This window comes from Myxine glutinosa, chromosome 8, assembly GCF_964187855.1.
Source record: "Myxine glutinosa chromosome 8, kmMyxGlut1.1, whole genome shotgun sequence".
Taxonomy (NCBI): Eukaryota; Metazoa; Chordata; class Myxini; order Myxiniformes; family Myxinidae; genus Myxine; species Myxine glutinosa.
In genome coordinates, this window is record NC_136268.1 from 132,014,192 (window position 1) to 132,031,754 (window position 17,563).

The window sequence follows — 17,563 nt, forward strand, 5'->3', positions numbered from 1 at the left end:
TCACTCTAACTCCTTTCCTCAACCCCCCTTCCTCGATCCCCCCTTCCTCAGTACCTTTTCCCTCCTTTCTCCCCCTCCCTAGCTCCCCCCTTCCTCAATCCCAACTTCCTAGCTCCCTCTCCACCTCCCTAGCTCTCCCCTTCCTCGGTCCCCCTTCCTTATCCTCACTCCCCCTTCCTAGCTCCCTACCTCCCTTGCCCCCCTTTCTAGCTGTCCCTCCCCCCTGCACACTCCCCCACCCATTCTTGCTCTCCCAACCTTTGTCTCTCTCTCCCCTCTTTCTCTCTTCCCCCCCTCTTTCTCTCTCCTCCTCTCTTTCTCTCTCCTCCTCTCTTAATATCCCTGTCAGCGATATATATATACTGAAACGCAAAAGAAACTTACCACCCTTGAAACCTTTAAATATCAACAATAACACTGCGTGTAGTAAATGTGTGAACTTATTTGTGGACAATAGTGTCCTCACTGTCAGACAAAACGGTCACGGATGGTCACTTGAACCTTCAATGGTCACTTCATAGCACAGCTGTTGAACAGCCGTTTTGACTGTCAGTGATTAGCCAAGGGGTACGGGATGATTTTAATGAGCTGCACGTGATGTCTTGATATTGGCTTTAAAAAGGCCAGTGCAAAATGGGCATTTTGACCGAAAAATTTGACCATTTTGACCAACTTCAAAAAGACCGAAAACGCAAAAGAAACTTACCACCTTTGAAACCTTTAAATATCAACAATAACACTGCGTGTAGTAAATGTGTGAACTTATTTGTGGACAATAGTTTCCTCACTGTCAGACAAAACGGTCACGGATGGTCACTTGAACCTTCAATGGTCACTTCATAGCACAGCTGTTGAACAGCCGTTTTGACTGTCAGTGATTAGCCAAGGGGTACGGGATGATTTTAGTGAGCTGCACGTGATGTCTTGATATTGGCTTTAAAAAGGCCAGTGCAAAATGGGCATTTCAATCAACATGCCACGATTGTCAAGGGATCAACGGCAGCGTGCCCTGGGCATGCTGCAAGGCGGACTGAGCTACCGTGAAGTGGCACGTCGCCTTGGCTGTTCACACCAGACGATATCGGCCCTGGTGGACAGAGACACCCTCCACAACTCTGCAGATGACAGACCTCGATCAGGGAGGCCAAGAGTCACCACTGCAAGGCAGGACAAGCAGATGGTCCGAAGTCACCTGCGGGATCGATTCCGTCCAGCATCCCGCACTGCGGCAGAAACTCCGGGGCGTGCAAACCCACGGATCTCCAATGATACTGCACGAAGACGACTGCATGACTATGGTCTGACTGCCAGAAGACCATACAGAGGCCCCGTGATGACGGCTGCCCATCGCCGCAACCGACAGAGATGGTGCCAGCAGCATCAGCGGTGGACCTTGCTGCAGTGGAACGAGGTCGCTTTCAGCGATGAGTCAGGGTTCAGTGTGGACAGTCCTGATGGGCGTGAGCGTGTCTGGAGAAGAACTGGCGAGCGATATGCCGATTGTTGCGTGCGTCAAGCCAACAGGTGGGGTGGCCCAAGTGTGATGGTGTGGGCCGCCATATCAGGCCGGTACAGGACGCCACTGGTGGTTGTGGATGGGAATCTTAACGCCCAGCGGTATGTGGATAACATCCTGCGACCTCATCTGCTGCCATTCCTGCTAGACCACCCAGAACTGAGAACCTTTCAGCATGACAACGCTCGTCCCCATGCTGCTCGCTTTACCACTGCATTTCTCCAAGGCGAGAACATCAACACCATGCAGTGGCCTGCGCTCTCCCCTGACCTGAATCCCATAGAGCACCTGTGGGATGAGCTTGGGAGACGCGTAGTTGGCAGGGCCAGGACATGGGCAGAGCTGCTTCAGACATTGAGGACTGAGTGGGACAGAATCCAGCAGCAATCCATCCAAAGACTGGTAGGCAGTATATGCCGACGATGCACTGACTGTATCCAAAACAATGGTGGCCACACACGCTATTGAAAGGGGACTGGCATTGCACCCTGTGCTGTTCTGTACTGTAGAACAAACTGATGAGATGGTGTATCTTGGTCAAAAACATGACATGTCATCAATAAAATGCCAATGTTTCAATTAGCAATTGTTGGTTTGTTTTATTTTGAACTGTTACAATTTTATTACATTTCAAACAAGTGATAAGTTTCTTTTGCGTTTTCGGTCTTTTTGAAGTTGGTCAAAATGGTCAAATGTTTTGGTCAAAATGCCCATTTTGCACTGGCCTTTTTAAAGCCAATATCAAGACATCACGTGCAGCTCATTAAAATCATCCCGTACCCCTTGGCTAATCACTGACAGTCAAAACGGCTGTTCAACAGCTGTGCTATGAAGTGACCATTGAAGGTTCAAGTGACCATCCATGACCGTTTTGTCTGACAGTGAGGACACTATTGTCCACAAATAAGTTCACACATTTACTACACGCAGTGTTATTGTTGATATTTAAAGGTTTCAAAGGTGGTAAGTTTCTTTTGCGTTTCAGTATATATGAAAATCATCTCACCTGTGACTGGAGAGAATATCCAATAACCAATTAGCTCTCACCTAATAAATCTACAACGCTGGCTAGCTACTGTTTACCGTCATATATGAAGGTTGTGTGTGTGTGTGTGTGTGTGTGTGTGTGTGTGTGTGTGTTTGTGTGTGTGTGTGTATGTATACACACATGCACACACATTAGGAGACTTCACCCTTGTATGACATACCATTAAACGTCAATATCGATAACTAAGCATTGCAACCAGACATCGTGTTTGAATATAAAAATGAAAGGATGGCATTGCTAATTGACATGTCAGTATGCAGTTAATTTGGCCAAAATAATGTGGAAAGTGTAAACAAACACAACAACAACAGGCATTTTAAGGCCATTTTCCCTACTAGAGCGGGGGTTAGCCTTGCGGGGGTCCCGATGACAAGCTTCTCCATTTTGCCCTATTTTCTGCATCTCTCCTTGTTAACCCCCTTGCCCGCATTTCTTCTTCGACCATCTTTAGCCAAGTCTTTCTCGGTCTTCCCCGTCCTCTATTTCCTTCTACATTCATTTCCATCACTCTTCTCAACCAGTCACTTTCATCCTTCCTCAACACATGACCAAACCATCTCAACAAGTTCCTCTTCACAGCATCAATCACAGGCTCTATTCCCATCATCTTCCGCAATTCATCATTTGTCTTCCTCTCTCTCAACGATACTCCGCACATCCACGGAACCATTCGCATTTCCACCCTTTCCAGCCTTCGTTGCTGCTCTACGTTCATTACCCATGTCTCGCTCCCATAAATCATAACACTTCTCACACATGCAGCATACACCTTTCCCTTCAGCTTCAACGACACTCCCGCCCTCCTCAGCACGCCACTCAGTTCCCGAAATTTCTTCCATGCACATCTCACTCTGTGCATGTGGAAAGTGTAAAAATGACCAAATACCAGGATCTGACAAATGTAGTCAAGAGAACCTGGAAGCTGAATTTGACAACGTTGTGCCTACGATAGTTTAAACAACGGGAGTGATAAAAAAGAATCTTACTGAAAATCCTATCACAAAATATTACAACAAACAAACTATAATTGGAGGGGCATTCTGAGGTTTAATAATAAACACTAAAATAGACTTTTGAACAAAGATTTAGACGAGTAATGTCTCACAACTGGGTCCTTAAAAGGTGATTATAGAAATAAAACTATGTGGTATAAGTCCAAAGAAAAGGATAATGCTCTATAAAATGTATTGTAGTTATAGCCTATTCCAATACTAGTATGTATACGGCGATGAGATACAGATTTGTTCACGTCTCCCTCAATGCACAGTACAATATCGGTGCAGCAATGACTATGTCCTGATGTGGTGGAAATGTTTTATACCCATTCAAAAACTGCAAAAAGTACGTCATCATCATCAGAGACCATGTACTGTATTGATTTATTACTGTTTCAGGACCAATGAAAAGTGCAAAAAGTTCCAACAAACGCTCCCTACAGGCTTAAAAGAGCAAGCAGACTATCTTGAAGATCACAATTGCAGCAGCCTGGAAGACATCTTGACATCCTTTTGTGACTGTCTCCACCACAGCAAAGTCAATATTCAACATACAAAAGAGCTGTAATCTGGAGCGGTTTCAAGAACTTGCTGAAAAACTGATAACTCTGATAGAAGAGAAGTGAAAGGCATGCTGAGATACCTCCCATGTCCATCTTGAAGCAACAGGGAAGGAGTAGAAAACGATTGCCGGGCCGTGCAGAGAGAATGCCGATGTTGTCAGCAAGAGTACGGGCTGAAGCTCTGTCAGTGCATCCAAGATTTGGCTGATGCCAGTAATGCCCATTGAGTGTTTGTAAAGCTGAAAAAGCAACTGGTCTTGTTAAACTGAAACTGCTTCACACTTCACTTCATGTGCTAAAGTATTAACAACTGGCAAGGAGCGGGTTATCGTCTGCTGGGTTGAACACGATTTGTAACTCCACACAAACAACTGTAAGTGAGAAGGCTATGGAATTCTTCAGAGCCCTGACATGAATGCTCTTGACAATCCTCTAAGCATGAAGGAGATTTCAGTGGCACTGGACAAATTTTAATCTGCAAAAGCCTCTAGTAACGATAGGCTACTGGCTGGATATACAGTCATGGCCAAAAATATTGGCACCCTTGCACTTTTTTCAAACAACTCACAATTTTCTCGAAAAATAAGTTGAAATTGACCAAAAATATTTGGTCTCCACAATTCTTTATTTCACTGTTAATCTGACAGAACCTTTGTTTTTGATTCAGAACTTGATATATCCTTTTAAATCAGAAAATAAAAAACACAGGGCCAATACCCTTGGCGCACACCTTGTAGATTAACGACACTGACGACACTAACAGTATACTACACTGACTAAAGGTATTTTCAACCAATTTGAATGGTTTATAGAAGACAGGGCAGCATGTAGAATCGTACTAACATAATCGTAAGACTATAAACAAACAAACAAACAAAAAAATCCCTATTTTGAGGGGCAACCCCTACCCCCCCGCCCGACCCCCATCTCATCCTGTATACCTACTCAGACCCCAATTTTTCTAATGGCTTGAAAAAACATTGGTACATCACGGATGATGAAGGTTGTGGTGAAGTTTCATTGAAATTGCATGTGTAGTTTCAGAGAAATGACCAAATACCTATTTTGGGAGGCAACTCCCCAGCAGACCCCTCATGGCCCGATTTATATAACTAGGACGTGCCCGTACGTGGGTGCCCGTACGTGCGTGCAAAAAAGCATGCGTGCAAACAACAACAAAAAAAAACTTTGAAACCACGTGGCAGTAACGACCACAGAACCCCCCCCCCCCCCTCTATTTACATGAAATGGTTTGGTCCATTCGCAACGACCACAGAACCCCCCCCTCTATTTACATGAAATGGTTTGGTCCATTCGCAAAGCCAAAGCGAACGGCGAACGGCTAAATCGCCATAGCTCGGTAACTACTTCTCCGATTAATATGAAACCTTGAAAAGGCACATCCTCAGGTCCCCAGCAATATACCTGGCAAGTTTCAAGTATATCGGACCCGTGGTTGTCGAGAAACAGCGGTCACAGACAAACACACAGACATACACACAGACAAACACACAGACATACACACACACATACACACAGAGATTACTGGAATTATAGATAGATGCTGTGAACAAACTTTGGTACAACATGTGTGATTAAGGTTGTGGTCAATGTTCATCAGAATTGCGTGTGTATATTCTGAGGGGAAAAAAAATACCTCTTTTGGGGGACAACTCACCCATACTCCCCCTCAGGACCCGATTTTTTTTTTATGCCGTGAACAAACTTTGGTACAGCACGGGTGGTGAAGGTTGTGGTCAAGTTTCATTGAAATTGCGTGTGCAGTTTCAGAGGAAAAAGCAAATTCCTATTTTGGGGTGTCAAACCTGGACCCACTTTGACCCGTGGTACCCCCTTATACCCTGATTTTTTAAATGCCGTGAACAAACTTTAGTCACAAAACAACAAATATAATTTGTGCCAAATTTGGTCGCAATCCCATCAGCGGTTTCAGAGAAGAAGTTTCAAGTGTTTACAGACGGACGGACTGACGGACTGACGGATGAACAACGCACCATCGCATAAGCTCCACTGAGCTTCTTTCCAGGTGAGCTAACTAGCAGACACTGTGCATCCTAAGGGTCGTAAGGGCATTTTGGTTGGCAATTCTAAAACACACATACGCATATGTATATATGTATATATGTATAGATAAATAAAATTGGAGGACTGAACATAAAAAGTGTTATTGGTGGACAATGGAAAAACATGTATACATGCAGTCACGTGAAAAAGTAAGTACACCCCATGTAAAGTTTTGACTTTTTCAACATATTTCAACATACAGATATTTGATCTTCATTTCAACAATATTGATAGATAAAGGTGATATAATATAACAAATATCATGAAACATTTACATTTTGTAGTCCATTGTATCATTTAAATAAACATATATGCAAATTTCGCATGTGGAAAAAGTAAGTACACCCTTGGCTCTTATAGGTGGTATTGCCCCCTTTGGCAGAAACAACCTCAAGTAGGCATTTCTTATAACTGTCTACCAGTCTCTGATATCGACTGGGAGAAATTTTTGCCCACTCCTTCATGCAGAATTCTTTCAGCTGTGCGATGTTTGAGGGGTTTCTTGCATGCACAGCTCGTTTCAAATCCCCCCACAACATCTCGATGGGATTTAGATACGGGATTTGACTTGGCCATTCCAGAACCCTCCATTTCTTTCTTTTCAGCCATTCCTTGGTGGATTTACTGGTATGTTTAAGGTCATTGTCATGTTGCAAGGTCCACCTTCGGTTGAGCTTCAACTTTCCGACAGATGGCCTCACATTATCCTCAAGCACCCTCTGGTACAATGAAGTATTCATAGTGGATTATATGATGGTGAGCTGCCCAGGCCCTGATGCAGCAAAGCTACCCCAAACCATAATATTTCCACCACCATGCTTTACAGTTGGTATCAGGTTCTTGTGGTCAAATGCCGTCTTTGGTTTTCGCCAAACATGTCTTGTGGTACTGTGGCCAAATAGCTCTCCCTTTGACTCATATGTCCAGAGCACATTGTTCCAGAAGTGCGGGTGTTTGCCAAGGTATTGATTGGCAAACTTTAGTCTTGCCCTGATGTTCTTTCTGGACTGCAAAGGTTTCCTCCTGGCACACTTCCCATGTAGATAAAATTTGTGCAGCCTCTTTCTAATGGTAGACTCGTGCACTTTGACATCAACAGTGGCAAGAGCTACCTGTAGGTCCCGTGATGACATTCTGGGGTTCTGAGAGACTTCTTTCAGCATCTTGCGGTCTGCTCTCGGGCTGAACTTGCTGGGGCGGCCTGGCCTGAACAAGTTGGCAATTGTTTGGAATCTTCTCCACTTGTAGATGATCTTCCGGACAGTCGAATGATTGATTTCAAATTGTTTGGAGATCTTTTTTAATGCCTTCCCAGACTCGTAGGCATCTATAACCTTATTTCTGAAGGCCTCAGAGAGCTCTTTTGATCTAGACATGGTGATGCCGCACACTTCAACAACAAAGGGCAAACCAAACTAAATGTCTGACGTTTAAATAAGACAGGTTCCTCCAAGATCCTCTCAAGCAATGTTCTAATCATTTGCACCTGAGCTGGTGCATCTTATTCTAATTTTAGGTATTTGAAGTAGTGATAAATGTAGGGGTGTACTTACTTTTTCCACATGCCAAATTTGCATTTATGTTTATATAAATTATACAATGGTCTACAAAATGTAAATGTTTCATGATATTTGTTATATTATATCACCTTTATCTATCAATATTGTTGAAATGAAGATCAAATAGCTGTATGTTGAAATATGTTGAAAAAGTCAAAACTTTCCATGGGGTGTACTTACTTTTTCACATGACTGTATATATCCATATTGTTACGGAGTCCTCTACAATCTCCTGGTCTCGGTAACCTCCGAACCCCGAGACGAACCCCGGCAGAAAGATATATATGTTATTCCGGGTCGAAATCAATAGGGAAACCACAACATGCGTTATCCACAACCAAAGAATATATTAAAGAGCACACAGGAATCATGATACAACAATAATAGTAATCAACCCTACAATCAATATCTTAAGATGGTACCACCTTATCTAGTAACTTAACCCCAAACTCACAGCACTCCCAGGAAATGGAACCGAGCCCTCCTCAATGTCTCTATAACCCTCCAAGGCGAAGTTGATTCGCTCCAGCGATCGTTGGAACCATGTCCGATCCAGATCAATTGAGGCATAGGCGGTCGAAGCGACACCGAAGTCACGTGGTCCAACACCCAGCAAACTCGCGGTAGAATGGAAAATCTCCAAAGATGCGTGCCGACGTACACGTTTGCTGTTCAATCAGCGAATCGCCGTGTACTCCTCAAACGCCGCTTTATTGCACAGCCGTCCCCGGCAAACCACCGGAGGATAAGCCCAGCCGACGCGACAAAAACCTTTTCCGATGAAGGCAGCGCGCGGGGCGAAATGGCGGACGGCTCTCACTAGAGCCGGAGCATCTTGGCAAGGATTCTCCGGAATCCCAATGCCGATACCCGACTACGCAGGCTCCACAATACTCCGGCGATATCACCTATCGCACGAACCTCCTTTCAAGGACTCAAAGTCCACTCACCATGTACGCTCGATCACGCTAGGTACGGAGCTTTTTTAGACCGCGTCGTTTCACAGTCCTCATGCCGTTCTCTTCTTCCGGGTCACGATCCGATTTCCTGTCTCATTTTACGTTAACCTTTTTAAAACTTTAGATAGCTGTTCCTGAATACTAAACCTTTTGAGAATAATAATAATAATAATAATACATAATATCAGAAACATGTCCAGTGGGTGAAAACCACCCCAGCGGAAGGGACAAATCCGTAACAATATACAGTATATATCGATACATATATATTTGTGCAGTGTTTGTGTTGTGTTGTGTTGTCACTGAACTACTCCCTCAAACTTTTGTTAAATTATACCAAACTTCTGGTATGCACCTATCTCTCCCGTCAGTATGTCCGAAGGGTATTTTTTTTGAATTTTTTTCCAATTTTTTCTTTTTTTCTGGGAATTTTTTTGGGGGGAAAAATATTTTTTTCAACTTCAGTTTTCAACTTCAATTGTTTATAAAATGTAATATCACGTATATTACAAATACATTTGTGCATTATGATTGTTTGAATTATGATTGGTGTAAACCATGACAAAACAGCAACTCAGGTTCCGTCATTTATTTATATATCTACATATCTGGGCAGTGTCCGTTGTCACTGAACTATTCCCTGAAACTTTTGTTTCTGTGGTTGTGAAGTGTTTTTAATGACGTGGTGGTGAGGTGTTTTGAATTACTTGGTGGTGAGGTGTTTTGAATTACATGGTGGTGAGGTGTTTTGAATTACCTGGTGGTAAGGTGTTTTAAATTACATGGGGTGAGGTGTTTTGAATTATGTGGTGGTGAGGTGTTTGAATTACGTGGTGGTGAGGTGTTTTGAATTACTTGGTGGTGAGGTGTTTTGAATTACATGGTGGTGAGGTGTTTTGAAATACATGGTCGTGAGGTGTTTTGAATTAGTTGGTGATGAGGTGTTTTGAATTACTTGGTGGTGAGGTGTTTTGAATTACGTGGTGGTGAGGTGTAATCGTCTCAAACTTCCAGTCTGCACCCTCCCGTATGTATGTGCTGAGGGGTTCCTTTTTGAATTTTATATTATTTTTCAACCTAAATCTTCAACCTAAATTGCTTTTTATAAAAATCTAATATCACAAACAACACAAATAAATTTGTGCAAAATAATTGTTTGTGTTATGATTGGTGTAAATCATGACAACACATCAACTCAAGTACAGTCATTATCCTCAGCTAAAATAAGCCCGTTCCTCAGTAACGACGCGTGGTGAGGCGAGCGCAGCGAGCCTGAACAAAAGATGTATTTGTATGAACAAGATCAACATTATAACTTGTTAAGAAATGTATTTGTCTGAACAAGATCAACATTATAACTTGTTAAGAAATGTATTTGTATGAGCAAGATCAACATTATAACTTGTTAGGAAATGTATTTGTATGAGCAAGATCAACATTATATCTTGTTTGGAAATGTATTTGTTTGAGCAAGATTAACATTATAACTTGTTAGGAAATGTATTTGTATGAACAAATCAACATTATAACTTGTTAAGAAATGTATTTGTATGAGAAAGATGAACATTATAACTTGTTTGGAAATGTATTTGTGTGAGCAAGATCAACGTTATAACTTGTTAAGAAATGTATTTGTATGAACAAAATCAACATTATAACTTGTTAAGAAATGTATTTGTATGAACAAGATCAACATTATAACTTGTTAAGAAAAATTTTTGTGTGAGCAAGATCAATGTCATAACTTGTTAAGAAATGTTTTTGTATGAATGAGATCAACATTATAACTTGTTAAGAAATGTTTTTGTATGAACAAGATCAACATTATAACTTGTTAAGAAAAATTTTTGTGTGAGCAAGATCAATGTCATAACTTGTTAAGAAATGTTTTTGTATGAATGAGATCAACATTATAACTTGTTAAGAAATGTTTTTGTATGAACAAGATCAACATTATAACTTGTTAAGAAATGTATTTGTATGAACGAGATCAACATTATAACTTGTTAAGAAATGTATTTGTATGAGCAAGTTCAACGTTATAACTTGTTAAGAAATGTATTTGTATGAGCAAGTTCAACATTATAACTTGTTAAGAAATGTATTTGTATGAACAAGATCAACATTATAACTTGTTAAGAAATTTTTTTGTGTGAGCAAGATCAATGTCATAACTTGTTAAGAAATGTTTTTGTATGAACGAGATCAACATTATAACTTGTTAAGAAATGTTTTTGTATGAACAAAATCAACATTATAACTTGTTAAGAAATGTATTTGTATGAACGAGATCAACATTATAACTGGTTAAGAAATGTATTTGTATGAGCAAGTTCAACGTTATAACTTGTTAAGAAATGTATTTGTATGAGCAAGATCAACATTATAACTTGTTAAGGAAATGTATTTGTATGAACAAGATCAATGTTATAACTTGTTAAGAAATGTATTTGTTTGAGCAAGTTCTCTGTTATAACTTGTTAAGAAATGTATTTGTATGAACAAGATCAACATTATAACTTGTTAGGAAATGTATTTGTATGAACAAGATCAACATTATAACTTGTTAAGAAATGTATTTGTATGAACAAGATGAACATTATAACTTGTTAGGAAATGTATTTGTATGAACAAGATGAACATTATAACTTGTTAAGAAATGTATTTGTATGAACAAGATGAACATTATAACTTGTTAGGAAATGTATTTGTATGAGCAAGTTCTATGTTATAACTTGTTAAGAAATGTATTTGTATGAACAAGATGAACATTATAACTTGTTAAGAAATGTATTTGTATGAACAAGATCAACATTATAACTTGTTAGGAAATGTATTTTTGTGAACAAATCAACATTGTAACTTGTTAAGAAATGCATCTGTATGAACGCGAGGTCAAGCTGTAGATGGCCGCAGGGGAAGGTTGTACAATATGTTTGCATTATAATTATTATTAAAAAATACCATCAAAACATATTGCAGCTTAATATGTCACATACCATTTAAGGAGAGATATATAGCTGCAGTTGCTGTGTTTGTGCAGTCGAAATGGATTATCATTCTGCCACTGTTAGCCTTGATTTTGCAATCTTTAAAAGTGCACTTTACTAATCCACGATTCAAAATGGGTTAGTGCACTTTCCAAGCTGTGTGCGTCCATCACAATTTAAAAAAGCATTTATCGAGAAACACATAAAAGCAACACACAAAATTTGCACTCATGTTTTGGGCAGAATCCGAAATGGGAAATTAATTAAAAATAAGTTTGCAATATTTGTCAAAAGTTGGTGACACTTTTCATGCAGTAAAATGAGTCGTGCAAACATTAATGCATTTTTTATGTAGTTTTGTGGGACATCTAACTTGTGACTATCACTGAGCTACATATCTGAATTTCTATATTAAATGAACGTGGTTGTGATGATTCATTTATTCAAAGAATCAATGTGCAAAGAATCATTGGCGAACTAAGGTCTGATGAGGTCGGTGAGTGATGGAAGAAATGTCACCTGAGACGAAATTTGCTCCTTTCTTTTTCTGTAAAATTGGTGGAGATGGAGTTTGTACAATACCTGGTTGACTGTGGTTTTCTTTATTCTTTATATGCGAAATATACACAAACATATTTTGCATTCAAATATTGCAAACTTATTTTGAATACATTTTCCATTTCAAATTCTGTCAAATCACAAGTTCTTACCCTAACCTTTCTGCATCTGAATTTGGCAGTTCTCGAGACTCCGATGCAGGCATTACTCGCAAGACACACATTATTCACAATACTCACAATACACACAATATGCACAATACAAACAATGTACACTTCATAAGGGCAGGTTTTAAAGATATATATATATATGTGTGTGCGTCTGTCCTGTCCTGTGTTGTGTTGTGTTGTGTTGTGTTGTCTTGTCACTGAACTACTTTCTCAAACTTTTGTGAAATCGTACCAAACTTCTGGAATGCACATATCTCTCCCGTCGGTATGTCCTACGTGTATTGTTTTTCAAAAAATCTCCATTTAAAAAAAAAAACTTTTTTGGGGAATTTTTTTTTTCAACTTCAATTGTTTATAAAATGTGATATCACGTATATTACAAATACATTTTGTGCAAAATAATTGTTTGAATTATGATTGGTTTAAACCATGACAAAACGGCAACTCGGGTATAGTCATTCATCTATACACAAAGAATTAAGTTAAGCACCCCCCCCGTTTTTTTACAACCTCGCACATTACAAGTTTGTTGTCGTCAAAACAGTGTAATATACCCATGATATTGCTATATTTTCTGGAGAAGTGATATTATGGTCACATAAAAACATAACAATCATGCTGTTTTCATTATTTTATTCTGAATAATTTAAGGTGAAAATTTTTGGGAATTTTAGGCATATTTTCACCTCAATTTAAGTATGGAGCTATAGGTCCATCACGGACAGTGTGGATGACGTTTATGTTTTCTAACGTACAGTCATTGTTCTGAGAAGACCTCTAGCGATCTTTGCGTCAATAACGTGTGTAGGACCCACGTGATCGGATCACTACTCAACCCAACTCAACCCTACGAGTGCACTCATCTGCATTTCATCAATGGATAATTGCTAATGTCATACCAATCATTATTTGATCTCACATACCTTAGAATATATGCCAATGTATACATATACACAAAGAATATATATTAGGGGTGCTTACCTTAATTCGTTGTGTAGGGGTGCTTAACTTAATTCTTTGTGTATATATATCTACACATCTGGGCAGTGTCTGTGTTGTCACTTAACGACTCCCTCAACCTTTTGTTTCCGTGGTTGTGAAGTGTTATTTAATAACGTTGTGGTGGTTTTGAATCACGTGGTGGTGAGGTATTTTGAATTATGTGGTGGTGAGGTATTTTTAAATGACGTGGTGGTGAGGTGTTTTTAAATCACATGGTGGTGAGGGGTTTTTAAATCACATGGTGGTGAGGTGTTTTGATTTACGTGGTGGTGAGGTATTTATAATTACGTGGTGGTGAGGTGTTTTGAATTACGTGGTGGTGAGGTGTTTTGAATTACTTGGTGGTGTGGTGTTTTTAAATGACGTGGTGGTGAGGTGTTTTTAATTTCGTGGCTGTGAGGTGTTTTTTTTACGTGTTTTATGGCTGTGAGGTGTTTTTAATTTTATGGTGGTGAGGTGTTTTTATTACATGTTTTATGGCTGTGAGGTGTTTTTATTACGTGTTTTATGGCTGTGAGGCGTTTTTAATTTTGTGGTGGTGTGTTTTTATTACGTGTTTTATGGCTGTGAGATGTTTATATTACGTGTTTGATGGCTGTGAGGTGTTTTTAATTTCGTGGTGGTGAGGTATTTTTATTACGTGTTTGATGGCTGTGAGGTGTTTTTAATTTCGTGGTGGTGTGGTGTTTTTATTGCGTGTTTTATGGCTGTGAGGTGTTTTCATTATGTGTTTTATGGCTGTGAGGTGTTTTTATTACGTGTTTGATGGCTGTGAGGTGTTTTCAATTTCGTGGTGGTGAGGTGTTTTTCATTTTGTGGTGGTGAGGTGTTTTTATTACGTGTTTTATGGCTGTGAGGTGTTTTAAATTACTTGGTGGTGACGTGTTTTGAATTACTTGGTGGTGAGGTGTTTTGAATTACGTGGTGGTGAGGTGTAACCGTCCCAAACTTCCAGTCTGCACCAACCCCTCCCCGATGTGTGTGCTGAGGGGTTCTTTCTTGAAAAAAAAACATTCAACCTAAATTGCCTATAAAAATGTAATATCACAAACACAACAAATACATTTGTGCAAAGTAATTGTTTGTATTATGATTGGTGTAAATCATGACAACACAGCAACTCAGGTACAGTCATTAGCCTCAGCTAAAATAAGCCCGTTCCTCAGTAACGACGCATGGTGAGGTGAGCGCAGCGAGCCGAGCCAAGCTAGTATGTGTGTGTATATATATATATATATATATATATAGATATATATATATATATATATATACATACACACACACACACACACACACACACACACACACACACACACACACACACACACACAACACAACACAACAACATGCATTTTAAGGCCATTTTCCCTGCTAGAGTGGGGGTTACCCTTGCGGTCCCCATGATTATCTTCTCCATTTCCCCTATTTTCTGCATCTCTCCTTGTTAACCCCCTTGCCCGCATTTCTTCTTCCACCATCTTTAGCAAAGTCTTTCTTCGTCTTCCCCGTCCTCTACTTCCTTCTACATTCATTTCCATCACTCTTCTCAACCAGTTACTTTCATCCTTCCTCAACACATGACCAAACCATCTCAACCTGTTCCTCTTCACAGCATCAATCACAGGCTCTATTCCCATCATCTTTCGCAATTCATCATTTGTCTTCCTCTCAACGATACTCCGCACATCCACCGAACCATTCGCATTTCCACTCTTTCCAGCTTTCGTTGTTGCTCTACGTTCATTACCCATGTCTCGCTCCCTTAAATCATAACACTTCTCACATATGCAGCATACACATTTCCCTTCAGCTTCAACGACAATCCCCTCCTCATCAGCACGCCACTCGGTTCCCGAAACTTCTTCCATGCACATCTCACTCCAGCAACCATTGCCGAGTCTGATCCACCTTCTCCATTCAGCATGTCTCCGAGGTAGCAAAATGTTTTCACACCTTCCAGCTTCACGCCGTCTCCAAGATCCAACTCAACATTTCCTCCATCTGCAGCTCCCTCTGTGCACACCTTACATTTGAATGTAGCTGCCACACTGGTAAATGACCCTCTCAGACCACTGCATTTTTGATGAACCCACTCAGCGCACATTGTACATTGAATGGAGTTCACTCCGACACCCTTCCTGCACACAGCACATGGCCACTTCCCAGTTCTTTCCACCTCACCACATGCTTTACCACTTGCCATCACCTTCGTCTTTCCGATATTCACTGTCAGACCTTTTGTCGCCATACATTCCTTCCATTTGTTCATCTTTTCCTTCAGTCCATCCATACTTTCCGCAATCAACACCAGATCATCTGCATACAACAACTCCCACGGTAAACCCTCCTTTACGTTTTGAGCCAGCACCTCCATCACAGCTACAAATAGTAGAGGACTTAGTACCGACCCTTGATGCACTCCCACCTTCACCTCAAACTCACCACTGTTCCCGTCCTTCGTCCTTACAGCTGTGCGCGCTCTTTTGTACATTGCCATCACTACTCTGATCAACCATTCCTCCACTCCTAACTTCCTCAATGCCCATGTCAATACCTTGCGTGGAACCCTATCAAACTCTTTCTCCAGATCAACAAATCCAAGAAACAACCTCTTCCTCTTCTCCATGTACTTCTCCTGCAACTGCCTCACAATAAAGAGCATGTCCGTCGTTCCTCTTCCTGGCATAAATCCAAACTGCATTTCGTCGAGCTTCACCTTCTTCCTTATCCTCCTCTCCAACACCCTTTCCAATACCTTCATTCCATGCTCCAATAACTTTATCGCTCGGTACGAGCCACACTCCAGAGGGTCACCTTTCCCCTTGTATCGATTAACGAGGGTACTCAGTTCCCAATCCACTGGAATGCGGCCTTCTTTCACCACCAGATTACAGATCTCTGTCATTCTTTTCACATCCCAACTTCCTGCTGCCTTCAACATATCTCCCACTACTCCCGTCGGCCCTCCCGCTTTCCTACTCTTCATTGCTTTTATCGCTTCCTCAACTTCCTTCTCAGTTATCTTCTCTGCCTGTCCTAAAACTGGGTTACTCTCCATGTTGCCATCCCATTCATTCTCTGTATTCAACAGCATTTCCATATATCTTTTCCATCTTCCTTTAATTCCATCTGGGTCCACAATGATTTGTCCCACTTCATCCTTCAACCAACTCACCCCCATCACATCACACCTCTCTTTCGCTATCTGCTTTGCAATCCTGAATAACGCTCTCACCCTCTTCTGAATCCAAGCGTTCTCCGAACATTTTCCTCCATGCCTCCTGTGCCTTTGCTACCTCTTTCTTTGCAGCCTTCTTGGCTGCTTTATAACTTTCATGCTCTGATTTTTCTGCTCCCGTACCCTTCGCCTTCTGCCACTCCTTGAACATCTTCCTCTTCTTGTCAATCCTCTTTCCAACTTCATCATCCCACCACCATGTTTCCGAGTGCCTCGGTGGTCCTTTTGTCCATCCACATACCTCACCAACGGCTCCCAACAGACTATCTTTCATTGACATCCAACTACTTTCAAGCTCAACCACATCATCCTCTACCCTGCTCAGCCTCTCTTTTAATGCCTCCCTTACTGTCACCTCTTTCAACCTCCAGACCTTCATTCTCGGTTGGTACTTCACCCACCGAGCTCTCCTCGCACCTTTCACCCTTATGTCGCAGACAACCAAGTGATGCTGTGAAACAGCCTCCTCCCCCGGGATCACCTTTGTGTCCCGGAGGTGCCCCCTATCTCGCCTACGCATCATCCGGTAGTCAACAGTTGTCGCGACCTACCTGACGTGTATGTAACAAGCTTATTATCCTCTTTCTGAAACTGAGTATTACAAATCAACAAATCAGCTCCATCAGCAAACTCCAAAATCCTTTCACCTTCTCCATTTCTCACACCATATCCGTAACCCCCATGAACTCCCTCAAAACCATCCATACTCCTTCCCACATGTCCATTTAGGTCTCCTGCTACCACAACAACTTCCTCATCTTTCACGTTTTCCATCAGCTTCTCTATCGCACACCAGAACTTGTCCTTCACTTTATCGCTCCGACCAACCTGCGGAGCATATCCTGAGATGACGTTCACCAAGAGCTTTCCAATCATCATT

The 17,563-nt window shown here is 41.0% G+C and overlaps 1 protein-coding gene across 1 annotated transcript in view; it reads left to right on the top strand.

The window, feature by feature from the left end:
- Positions 1-17,563, top strand: part of LOC137432919 (BMP/retinoic acid-inducible neural-specific protein 3) — a 381,034-nt gene that overhangs the window by 249,616 nt on the left and 113,855 nt on the right. The window lies entirely within an intron of this gene.